We start from the raw sequence: 13,537 nt of genomic DNA on the forward strand, positions 1-13,537 counted from the left end.
AGCTGGCCCAGAATAGAAAAAAAATAAAAGAAAAAAAGGAGCAGTTGGGAGCTTTAGTCACCCGCCAGCCTGAAAGCGGCCCTCAGACCCTCAGCCAGACTGGTCAGGCACCCCAGTGGGGACCCCCACCCTGATCCAGGACACCCTTCAGGGCAAACCAGCCGGCCCCCACCCGTGCACCATGCCTCTATCCTATATAGTAAAAGGGTAATATGCCTCCTGGCACCGGGATCTGCATGACAGGGGGCAGCGCCCAAACCCCCTGATCGCCCTGCGGCTCTGTGAGTGACAGGGGGCAGGGCCACAACCTCCCTATCCGCCCTGCTCTGTTCATGACAGGGGAAGGCGCCCCAACCCCCTGATCAGCCCTGCTCTGTGCCTGATAGGGGGGAGCTCCCCAATCCCCTGATCGCCCTGCGGCTCTGTGTGTGACAGGGTGCGGTGCACCAAACCCCTGATCGGCCCTGCTCTGTGTGTGACAGGGTAGAGCCATAACCTCCCCATTGGCCCTGCCCTGAGTGTGACAGGGTGCAGAGCCCCAACCCCCTGATCCGCCCTGCTCTGTGTGTGACAGGGGGTGGTGCCCCAACTCCCCTATCGGCCCTACTCTGTGAGTGATAGGGGGGAGCTCCTCAACCGCCTGATGGACCCTGCTCTGTGTGTGACAGGGGGGAGCTCCCCAACCCCCTGATCAACCCTGCTTTGTGTGTGACAGGGTACGGAGCCCCAACCCCTCTGATGGGCCCTGCTCTGTGAGTGACAGGGGGCAGCGCCCCAACCCCCTGATCGGCCCTGCTCTGTGTGTGACAGGGGGTGGCACCGCAACCTCCCCATCGACCCTGCCTTGAGTGTGACAGGGGGCGGTGCCCCAAAACCTCCCGATCCCCCCTGCTCTGAGCCTGACCAGGGACTGCACCTAGGGATTGGGCGTGCCCTCTGCCACCCAGGAGCAGGCCTAAGTCAGCAGGTCGTTATCTCCTGAGGGGTCCCAGACTGCAAGAGGGCACAGGCTGGGCTGGGGGACCCCCCTCACCCCCCCCCCGAGTGCACAAATTTTTGTGCACCGGGCCTCTAGTATTATAAGTAATCTCATTTGTGGGAAATAGGCATGAATAAAGGGGAAAGAATGAGAATAATTTCCATTATGAGTATTTTTTTCATTTTCTATAAGGGATAGTAGCCTCTTCTCCACAAATACTCTCCAGATTTGATCTTTTGACTATTTTTATTGTTAGAATTTACCCAGGTCCTGCTTGAGAGTCCAGGACAAGCTCAGCTTGTTAGCCACGGGCTTGCATACTTGAGCTTGGTTTTGTGTGATCAGAAATATATATCTATACTAAGGGGCCCAAGGTTGTGTGTAACTAACACAAACATATAAATTATGATTGAGAGGTGTATCTTAAAAAGTAGAAGTGATGAGTAATAGATCTAAAGAGTGATGCAAGGCATTATACAAAAAAACAACAACACAAAAACAAACAAACAAGTAAGAAACCCAAACAGTCATGCAATTAGTCACCAGAAAGATCATAAATAAACTTGTAGGTAAAAATCTAGACAAGTGAGGGTAGGCTGCTCACAACAAGGCTGAGAACAATGTGCAGGTTCAATGTATAGTTTCAATATTATGAGTGCTGGGTCAATAGGTTCGGTATGGCTTAACAACTTAAAGGAGCCACACAGGACCAGACAAGGTTAACACTAGTGTTCTTGCATTGTTGTTGCTATTATTTTATAACAATTAGTTTTGGGAAAAGCGTGCTCTTAAAAAGGATGAGAAAGGGGCATGATTTTATCCTTGTTGTGCCATTTTTTTCAGTTCATTAAATGAAAGAAATTGATTTGGCAGAGCTAATTTTGTAATTAAAAAGCTTATCATGGTTTTCTGTAATGAGTTAAGTAAACAGGCAGTAATTCAGTTATGATATTTACATAGTTCATGCTATGAGACTTCTGCTTACTAAATTAAATAAAAAGGGGGAATGAAAAATAAGTCATTTAAAATGATGGCGAACAGAGTGTACCAAGGGCAAAAAAGAATTCAGACACGGCAGATCATAGCTGCATTTATTATATTAGTGCCAGGCCAGGAAGGTAGCTCTTTGCATCTCCCTGGGGATAGAAGACACTGTGGCCAGTGACTTCATTAGACTGTGGTTCCCATAAACTCTGGTTCATCTCTCTAGTAAAAGCAGCAAGTCATTTATTTGACACCAAAAGACACCATGTTTTCCATTCTCCTAAAAGAACTTACTTTCCTTATGATTCAAAAGAATTCCTTGGCAACCTCTATTCATCTATACTGAATCAGGGCACAGCACTTATTTCATGGAACAGGGAAACAATGAGGATGGAGTTAGGATGCTTATTGAGGAGGTAGCTGAAAGCCAATCAAGCCTCTGTGAAAGCAGACTATAACTGCTCAATTGGCAGTCTCTCAAAGTCATGATAAGTTTATTTTTTTGCAAATGGTGTCAAAGTCACTATAAGTTCCACACTGACACTGATGAATGTTTTCTGAAAGGTGAAATTAATAATTAATTCAAAGAGAGATACTGAGACAGGTAGAGAAACAGAAAAGAAGATAACATAGAAGAGAAAGGGAGAGGATGGGGTGGATGAAGGGAAGAGATGAAGGAATGGGAGGAGGTAGAACAAAAAAGTGAAGGGAGTCAAGGCAAGGTGAAATTAGGAGGGACGAGGAAAGAAGGGGAGAACAGAGGAGAAGAAAGCTACTTCCTCAGTATCACAGCACCTGACTTTATCATTACATTTGATAATTAATGTAATGATCAGGCCTAACCCTGCTAGTCTTCAAAAATGGGCAAACTCGTTATCTCAGGTAGTGTAACTGCAGTTAGAAAGACTACTTCAAAACTCCCTTTGAAAGTTACTGCCTTGGAATAAACCGCGGAGCTCTAATTTTATAGCTAAACCTGCAGCTTAGATGTTGTTGGGCTCATTTTGATAAAATTCATAGGATCCCATTATTTCAGTGCCTTTACTACGAAAGTCAGTGGAGGTCAAGGGATTCCAGTCACTTTGCTTAGCATCCTGTGTTCATCATCATTAAAGGTTAAGCCTTTCAGAACCAAGGACAGATCCCATCTCCCAAAGCAAAGATGGTCTATGACCTGAGGCTTAGCACAGCCATTTTAAATCATATATGGAATTCATTATGGAACAAAGCAAATACTTTGTTCAACTGAGAGTTTTCAGCAATGAGTAAATGGTGTTACCCACATCCTTGTAATTTAAAAGATATTTCAAAACACCTACTGCACACACTTTATCACACATCCAACCACATCTGTTCTTTAAATCTTTCTAAATGAGACATTGTTAAAATCAATTAAAATAATGATTATTTGTCAAAGATATACCCATAAGGATATTTCTACCTTGTGTTTCTACACTGGAAAATGCTGATGGAAGCAGTCATATGTCAAATGTTTCTTACCTTCAGCATAGGTTGATGTCCAAATTCTCTGAAATTCTTAAATGCAGAAATTTCTAGAGTCTGGGATTAAAAAGGATATATAATATATATATACACACACACACACACACACACACACACACATACACACACCCTGGGTGCAACATCACGGCCAGAAGTGCGACCAAGCGGAAGGAAGTCAGTCCTGCAGGGGTTGTCTTGGAAACGGCTGCATCCTCCCCCCCCCCCAACTGTTTCCCAGAGCTATTTCCTGTAAGGGCGGGGTTTGAGGCAGGAACCCGCACTTGGAGCATGGAGGCATATTTTTATAAAGTGTGCCATGCCAGCACGGCCAAGGGTGAACCTGAGTGGGGGCAGCTGAAAGGCTTAGAAAAGACAGACAAGAGAATGAAATCTGGGTCTCGGGGGGACACTGCTTCTCTGAGATACAGCGACCACGCCCACAGCCATGTCTTTATTTTATAGCAGATGCCATGAGGCAAAGTAAGGGCATGACCAAGATGTTTACAACATTCTCCTGGGTTTCAATCCTACTCAACTACATGCACCTGAACTCTATCAAGCCTACATCACTCAGGCATGTGGGGCCACGTGTTTGGACCATAGGTTCAAGCTTAAAACTATAGTTGTTGGCTATAATTTTGCTGGGAGGGCCCTGCCCTCCAAGCTGGGACTTGCATGTGACAATGAGAGGACTATGCCCTCTCATCAGTCTAAGGTTTGAACCTGTCCAAAACACTGTAGTGGCTCCCCAAAATAAAGTTTTAATACATTATATTAGAGGTTGTGGTGGTACTGTTTTACCCACAGTGTCTACAGGAATTGCTGCAAATTTACTTCTTGGTGGAAGAACCTTTCATTCCCAATATAAATAACCAATTCCATTAAGTGAAACTTCAATTTCTAGATTCAATATAAACAGTGAAGTTGCTAAAACTATTAAAAAGGCCCAACTTCTCATTATTGATGAATGTATCATGGCATCCAGTCATGCTATAAATGCCATAGACAGATTACTAAGATAAATTATGAATTTGAATGTTGTATTTGGTGGGAAAGTTCTCCTTCCTGGAAGGGATTTTCGACAATGTCTCAGTATTGTACCACATGCTATGGGATCGGCCATAGTACAAATGAGTTTAAAGTACTGTAATGTTTGGGGATGTTTCAATAAATTGTCTCTTTAAACAAATATGAGATCAGAGGATTCTGCTTATAGTGAATAGTTAGTAAAACTTGGAGATGGCAAACTTGATAGCAGTTTTCATTTAGGAATGGATATTATTGAAATCCCCTGTGAAATGATTTGTAATGGATCTATTATTGAAGCTACCTTTGGAAATAGTACATCTATAGATAATATTAAAAAATATATCTAAACATGAAATTCTTTGTCCAAAAAAATGAGCACATTCAAAAATTAAATGAAGAAATTTTGGATATACTTGATGGAGAATTTCACACATATTTGAGTGATGATTCCATTGATTCAACAGAAAAGGAAAAGGAAAATTTTGCCATCGAATTTCTTAATAGTATTACTCCTTCGGGAATGCCATGTCATAAATTAAAATTGAAAGTTGTGCAATCATAATGCTATTGAGAAATCTTAATAGTAAATGGGGTCTTTGTAATGGTACCAGATTTATTATCAAAAGATTATGACCTAACATTATCGAAGCTGAAGTATTAATAGGATCTGCAGAGGGACTGTTCTGATTCCAAGAATTGATTTGTTCCTGTCTGACACTGGTCTCCCATTTAAATTAATTCAAAGACAGTTTCCCGTGATGCCAGAATTTGTGATGATCATTAATAAATCACAAGGACAAACTCTAGGCAGAGTAGGAATATTCCTACCTGGACCCATTTTCGCACATGGTCAGTTATATTTTGCTTTCTCTCGAGTTTGAAGAGCATGTGACATTACAGTTAAAGTTCTAAATACTTCATCACAAGGGAAATTAGTCAAGCACTCTGAAAGTGTTTTCACTCTTAATGTGGTGTACAGGGAGATATTAGAATAAGTTTAATCACTTTATCAGTCATTGTTTGCATCACTGTTGTTTTTATATCATGTTTTTGTTGTTTTCATATCATGTTTTTGTCGTTTTTATATCATGCCTCTGTTGTTATATCCTTTTATTACTGTTTATTAATAAATTTATATATTATTTTCGTATACATTTTGCTAATTTCCTTTCCTCTCTCACACTTCTATTATAGAGAAAGGGCAAATAGCAATATTAAAATATCTCCGCTAATTCATTCCCTTCTAATGTGCACAAATTTCGTGCACTGGATTACATATATATATATATATATATATATATATATATATATATATTCTACTCAGTATCAATTTTATAAATATTTACTGAAAATATATTATGTTACATGTCACATATGAATAAGAATGTGTCTCATGGAATTGCTCCATTTGGCCCTCTTTGCCACCACACATCCTTAAGGTAGATTATTTAAAAGAGACAAGTTAATCTCTAATTATAGAAATCCAAGTATATGCATTATGTGAAAAAGAAGAACAAGAATCTTATATGGAGCATTCCACATTGTCTGGCTAAAATTAAATGTTAAGATAGTTTCTTCACCAACAGACAGAAGAGAAGCTTCCTTGCCTGATTATTTTCAGTTCCCTCTCAGTTATAGACTAATTGTAGTGTGTTGCTAAGGACATCTGTAAACTGACTATTTGGAGAATATAGGAAATAATTATTAATCTCTGGTTAAAAATGGTCATGACCTTGCCCAAGCTCTTCCATACCACTGTCCACATGGCTCTTCCCTCCTTTCTTTTGCCATACCAGACACCAGGTGCCATCTGTTGGTTTCTGCTTATAACGCATGAAGCTTCTTAAGTATCTGAGTATCATTTTAGGTCTTACTTTCATGTTAAAAGCAGTAAATTCCAGATGGCAAGTGTTGTTTTTTTCCTTGAGATTATTTAAAGTTGGGGTAATTTTGTCATGAGTCACATTAAAAAAAGAACAAGTGATGTTGTACAGCACCTACTCAACATGACTATGTGCAAAGAACATCTATCCACCCAGTCATCCATTCAGTAATGGAGGGAAGGATTTTGCTTTGCTTGTAAGGTGACAGATTTTAACGTGAGAGAATGTGTGTAGTTCAATATGTCCTGTAAGCACAATCAAAAAACATGTATAAAGATGCAGATGAAAAAAGAGCAACAAAATGTGCAGAATTATGCTAGATACTACACAGAACGGCTGGGTGAGGGGATCCATGTCAGGGAAAGGGCCAGAATCATTATGGCAATGAACATTTCACTCACAGCATAATTAATGTTAAGAATTTACCCTGGCTGGCATGGCTCAGTTGCTTAGGGATTCTCCTGTGTACCAGGAGTTGCTGGTTTGCAGGCTCAGTCCCTGGTGGGGGTGTGCTGGAGGCAGCCTATTGATGTTGTGCTCTCACACGTATGTTTCTCCCTCTTTCCTTCATCTCTCTCTAAAAATCAATAAGCTATATAAAAAGAATTTGTGTTAAGTTTTCATTTTTCTTTTTAGATGTTGATTTCAAAGTTCTGGGATTAAAACTTACAGCTCCAACTTAACTATTGAAATTTAAGAAGCTGTGGTATTGCTTGTTACTTAAAATGAGGCCATTTTTTAAGCATCCTCAAAAAGCGTACTATTGCAGCAGAGGTCCAAGACTCACAAGGAAAAGCTTTGGGTATTGCTGGAGCCCAAAAATGGAAGAGGTCACCTCAACTTTTAACCAGCTGTAGGAATTGCTTCCAAGTCATTTTACTCTATTGAGTCTCAAAAGGATCTAAACAGGTCTGAGTTGCTAATACTGATGATTCTTGGTAGCATTATATCATATAACTCTTTTTATGGGATTTTATTTTGAAAACTCATGAAAGTATATGACTTTTAAAAGTATCTGCACCTCTGAACTCTCCAACTCACTTAAAATTACCCATGGATGATTCTTCATAGAGTCAATCTGTGTCTCAATTCCACTCTGCACTTTAAAACATAGCATAGGACATGTATGTAGATAAATATAACTATTCAATATATTGAGCTGCTATCCTCAAAGCTAGAACCAGTGGATAATAAGTCAGAATAAGACAGAAACAAGTAATGGTAGTAAAGAAAGGTGCTTATGAAGTAGGTAGGCAAAACAAGTTACTTCTAATAAATAATGACATTAAACTATGTGTTCCCATGAATATTTCTCTGTTGAGGTAGAAGCATTAAAAAAATGTATCAGCTTCATTCATCATAAGACTAGATATTTATAAGGTTCTCAAAAGGATTTCTACCCTAAATTAATCACACATTAAATGGCTCATTAATATCACTATTAAATTTGCAGGTGAATTGCCTTAAAGCAAATATATCAAAGTGTCAATTAATAATAACTTCTGTGCTTTACAAAGGTTCAGGGTACCTTATTAGAGCCTTTCATTCATGACTTGAACTGAACATTGGTTGTGATTGTAGGAAAGTAGAAATAAATTCTTCCTCAAGAGAGTAAATCTAAGGGGGGAAGTCTCCAGGCATAAAGGAGAGGAATAAGCCAACCATGCATGTGAGTGAAAGCTGAGTAAGGAGTTGAAAATAGGAGAACATGATGAAAACAGAAACAAAAATTATCCTTTAAGTAACCAAGGGCTCGATTTCCAAAACAGCACCTGCTCCAAAGAGTGAATCTTTACTCAATTGCAACCCCCATCTCCTCCTAGCCTTAGCATAGCAGCATCTTAGGAAATATTATGCAAATGGGAAATTTCCAAAGGTAACAGGTGAAACATGGTGCATGGTAGGTTCCATCACAAATACTTTTCTCTTTTTAATTCCTTCTGAAGACTAAAATATTTCTCAAGACTTTTGCTATAAGCCTTTCTTTGTATTTTTACTTTCCTCTTCTCCATCATCTTTCTCAAAGAATTACCCCAAGTTAGTTTTACCAGTCTAACAGGTAAATAATTCAAAATGGTATCGTTGATGTAAATTTTGAGTCACTTATCCTTCAAACGATGGCACATATCTTGGGGATTTCAAAAGGTTTCAGGAGTGTTTCCCTAACTATTGATAAGATAATTATTACAATCTAAATGAGGGATTTATGAGTATGGTATTTTCTGGCTCATGTTACCACATGACATGCCAAGATGAGGGTTCACTCCTTTCTGTGGTGGAAAAAAAAAAAAAAAGGCTAATGGAATTCTGAGAAGCTCAGATTAGCCAAAAAGCAAGACTAGTGTTGTGCATTTATTTCCTGGTTTCTACAGTGACTCTAGTCCAGCACAGCCTGGGAAGGCTCCCATCCACTTCTGGAAGTCTCTGTGCTTGATTAGACCTCAGAAAGTATCCTTTGAGAACACAATATGATATAAATTTAGATTCATTGCTGAAAACAAAATGAAAATATTTAGATACATATACTAATCATGCCATCATTTTTCTACCTCACTGTATATCTTGAAATCAAGAGAAATTTATGAAGTCCTAAAGGATTCTAAGTATGTCTTCTCTCTGAGCAGAGAAAGAACCTTTACTAAAGGAAAAAGCAATAATATCAACAATGAAAGCAAAAATAGCAGATGCCAATTAACAGCAAAATAAGCAGAAAAAGTACCAGGAGTGTAGGTAAACACTAGCAGTGAATCTTAACCAGGAATGACTTTGCAAAGTCTGATAATATTTTTTTATTGTCAGAACTAGGGTGGTGGGTTGGGGGCGGGGAGTGGGGGGGGAGGGGTTGCTACTGGCATCTAGTGGGGAAAGCCCAGGGATGCTGCTAAACATCCTACAATGCACAAGATAGCCATTTACAATGAAGAATTATTGGCCCACAATGTCAACTGTGCTGAGGTTGAGAACTCTGCCATAAAGGAAGTGGAAATGGGAATGAGGTAATGATAAAAGGGCATGGAATGAAATACTGGTAGGAGACATTGCTGCCAATTTTTTAAAAAGTCTTCCTTATCTGGGTTCTATAGACTTTTCGAATTGTTACTTTTCCTTGACTCTATGAATTTCCTTAGAAGCTTACTCCCAAATTTCTCACAGCCTTGTTAATAAAATAGCATCATGTTAAGGGATCTAAGGATGTCAGTACACTAGAGGGGAGAGAGGTAAAAAGAAAAAAAAAAAGGTGAGATGGAGGGAAGAGTAAACATTCTTTTGAAGGAAAGGGTCAATGAGGAAGAAAAGGAGACATTGGTAATACTTTCAACAATAAAGAAAAAGAGAATGGTCAGTAATATTTTGTTGTTGTTGTTGTATCTTTACTTGTTTACCTTCCTTCCTGAACTTAAATCCAATTTTAAAGTTTGATCTTTCAATGGTACAGCAATTTCAGAATGTCAATCTTAGTTTCAGTGAAGTCGACTATTAATATACTCCCCTTCCCCAAAAAAACAAAAAAACAAACAATGAAATATGGCCTTTTACCATACTCAGTATTATTTATTTAAATCAGTAAAATTATTTTAGGAAAGGTTAAGATTATAGGCTCTAGAATCAGATTGTCTGATTTACTAGCTATGTGGTCAGGCAAATGATTAAATTCCCTATAAGTCTTAGTTTCTACATCTGTAAGATGGATACTGTAATAGCATTTACTTTACAGAGCTTTTATGAGCCCTGAATTAGAATATCTATATAAAGCATTGCCACTGGGATCTGACTAAGTAATCACTTAATAGTTTTTTGTTGTGGTTGTAGGTTTATTTTTTATAGTAAAGAATTTGCCTTAAAGAAATAAAGTCCTTTATTCTTTTAATAAAGAAATGAGGCAAGAAAGAGATTTTTAAATAAACAGACAATATAACTTCACAGCAATAGAGTTCACATTACTGAAAACATTCATAAGAATAAATGAATACCCAAATGTTTGTGACTACTATGCTTGATATGTTGAAATATTTGAAGTCATAATGAAGAAAATACTAAATCACACCAATTTTCTTTCTATTCCTATTTTCTCATAGAGAAAATTGGTGCTTACAGGGCATTAAAAGATTTTTAAGACTTTTATATTCTCCTTTAGTTTTCAAATAAGGAGATAGTAGGCCTTGACTTTTAGCAGGCTACAATATACAGCTAATGTATGACATATTTTTCTTATTGCTTTATTATCTTTTATTTATGAGAGTGATACTAACTTTCAATTTACCTTAGGGTTATATATACATTTTGCTTTTTTAAAAAATGTACCTTTTTGAGTAAAAGAAGTAAACAATGAACACTATCCTATATAATAACAGCCTAATATGCAAATTGTCCCCGACCGGGAGTTTGACTGAGAGTTCGAACAGGGGGCAGGGCCAGCCAGCCAACTGCCCACAGCGCCCCTCCTGGCTGGCCTGGCCCTGATTGGCCCTATTGGGGTGGGCCAGCCGGACCCCACCCGTGCATGAATTCATGCACCAGGCCTCTAGTTAAATAAATAATAGTACAAGGGATAAGTGGATGACCACTTTTCATGGCTCATCTTTGCATGAGTGCTCAAATCACATTAATTTTATGAGTTTTTATATAGCCTATATTTTGTCTATCATTTTACTTAATATTTTACCAAATAATACAGTAAAGCTTTATAATAATCACAAGCTAAATATATTTAAGGTTTGGAAGTGCTTTTTGATGATTCCTGACATTCCAAAACACAGATTTTCAGATTTATATTCTCCAGTTTGAGGTGGATGCTCACTAGAGAGGAAGCAAGGGTCAAGAGTGAAGAAGGGATGCTCCATGTGACACCAATATTTTGTGATGAGGAGGAAAAAAGTCCAGAACTTGACAATGAATAGGATGCCACAACATCTTGAATGAAAGGTAACCTATGCAGTGGCCTCTCCATTTTTATTTACTCACAAGAAATCCACAGGGGACTATAAAGGAGAAATGAAATGTGCTCAGAAATTTAACATTCTGAAGGTTTTAGGCTGGTCTGCTGATTGGTCAAAGGATGAAGATTCCATTTTATAAGATGCATATACTAAGCTCGTTTTGATCACATTTCATTATCATCACAATAATAACCATAATACTATGAATTAATTCAATGATAAAACATAGTCTATTTATGTTGCACTTTGTAATGTTTACAGTGCTTTTGCTTTCGTTACCTCTTCGGATCATCAGAAGGTCTCATGACGTAGGCAGGGAAGGTATGATGGCAATTTTACAGATTAGAAAACTGCATTGTAGATAGGTTTAATGAGGTCCAGAGAGGTCAAGCCACATATAAAAACACCTCCAGTGGCCTGGCAGGTCTCATAAATGTGTGGATAAGCTCACCATAATAAAACACAGAGTGATGGAGCCTGAGGCAAAACTTGAATCATATGACCCCCATGAAAACCACATATTTTCAATGATTAAAAAAACATGTTTGGCCCTAACTGGTTTGGCTCAGTGGATAGACCGTCGGCCTGTGGACTGAAAGGTCCCAGGTTTGATTCCAGTCAAGGGCATGTACCTTGGTTGCAGGCACATCCCCAGTAGGAGGTGTGCAGAAAGCAGAAGATTGATGTTTCTCTCTCATCGATGTTTCTAACTTTCTATCCCTCTCTCTTCCTCTCTGTAAAAAAAATCAATAAAATATATTTATAAAAGAACATGTTGCAAACTGATGAACAGAAACAGATCCAGAGATAGAGAAGCATCGATCAGAATGTCAAATCTCAGAGGGAAGGTAGGGGAGGGTGGGGGTAAGGGGGGAGATCAACTAAAGGACTTGTATGGATGCATATAAGCCTAACCAATGGACACAGACAACGGGGGGGTGAGGGCATGAGTGGTGTTGTGGAGGGCAATGGGGCGATAAGGACACATGTAATACCTTAATGAATAAATAAAAAAAATTAAAAATACATAAATTTTAAAAAAACATGTTACAAACAAGATATGTTGGGGGGCAGATTTTACTCCTCTGGTAGTCAGTGAAGTTGGGGCTAGTATCCTGACTCTGTCACTTCAACCAAATACTTACAGAAACTTTTTTCTGTCACGCAATCTCTGTCCTCTAAGTATTTACATTCTAGTTGGGCATTGACAATGTGGCTATAATGTATGGTTTTGCAGACTGTGCCTTGCACACCACTAGAAGAGACATTCACATTCCAAATGAATTGAGTTATGTAGCACACAAATGTACAACTGTCTCTAAACCATCCTGGTTTACAGGCATAAAAGAAAATAGAGAATAATCAAGTGAAGTTAGAGGTATAGGAGAGTACCAAGTGCTAGAGTGTCAAATGGGAAAGACTTGCCAGTTCATTGGTGATCCCCGTGGTCTTTACACAACGGTGCCCCTACCTGACTACAGTCCCCTACAGAGAGCCTCAGGCAACGCAATCAGTGCCATTCCGACTTTATTTGTGAGGCTGCTCTTCCTTCCAAATCTGGATTTTCAGCTTCACAGAGATTTTGGCATTGCATTTTCTCTTCAGGGTTCCTACCAGATGTAGGCATCTGCATTTCAAACACAAGATAAACTAAGATTTGCAGTGGAAGAATGTAGGAGGGGTAGGGCAATCTCTGATAAGTGAGCAATGAGCAGTTTGTTATGAACTCCTTAAGAAGGGCAACTGAAGAAGCAGGCTGCCAAGGAAAATGTTAGAGACCTTCAGCTGCAAGCTCCACCTCCTCAGAGGTTCTCTCACAACCGAAGAATTAGTGATCAGAAAACTGGGATTAGATTTTCCTTGTGATAATGTTTCAGTAAAGAGATTTAGTTACTTCATTTGAAAGTTCCCAAGACAGGGATCTCATTGACATATTATTAAGCATTTACAAAATAGTTCAATGGGTAGGCGGAATGAAAAGTTAGGCATTTTCTGCTCTGGCTGCCTGGAAAATTCTCTCTCTCTCTCTCTCTCTCTCTCTCTCTCAACAACAACAACAATAATTAGCTTTTAAGCCTTCTGCTTGGAAGTGGCCTTTCTTAAACACATATATCATTTTATTTATAAATTTGTCATTCCTTTTATTTTCTAATAAAGGAAGATCATCAAAGGTATATTTCAAAAATCATTTGAAGAAGATGGAGAGATGGTTGTGTTTAAAT

General features: G+C 38.8%; 1 protein-coding gene across 17 annotated transcripts in view; it reads right to left on the reverse strand.

Moving 5' to 3' along the window:
- NRXN3 (neurexin 3) overlaps window positions 1-13,537 on the reverse strand; it is a 1,545,560-nt gene that overhangs the window by 623,829 nt on the left and 908,194 nt on the right. The window lies entirely within an intron of this gene.

Source organism: Myotis yumanensis, unplaced genomic scaffold (assembly GCF_028538775.1).
Source record: "Myotis yumanensis isolate MYYU_CA2020_CCGP unplaced genomic scaffold, mMyoYum1.0.hap1 SCAF_1, whole genome shotgun sequence".
Taxonomy (NCBI): Eukaryota; Metazoa; Chordata; class Mammalia; order Chiroptera; family Vespertilionidae; genus Myotis; species Myotis yumanensis.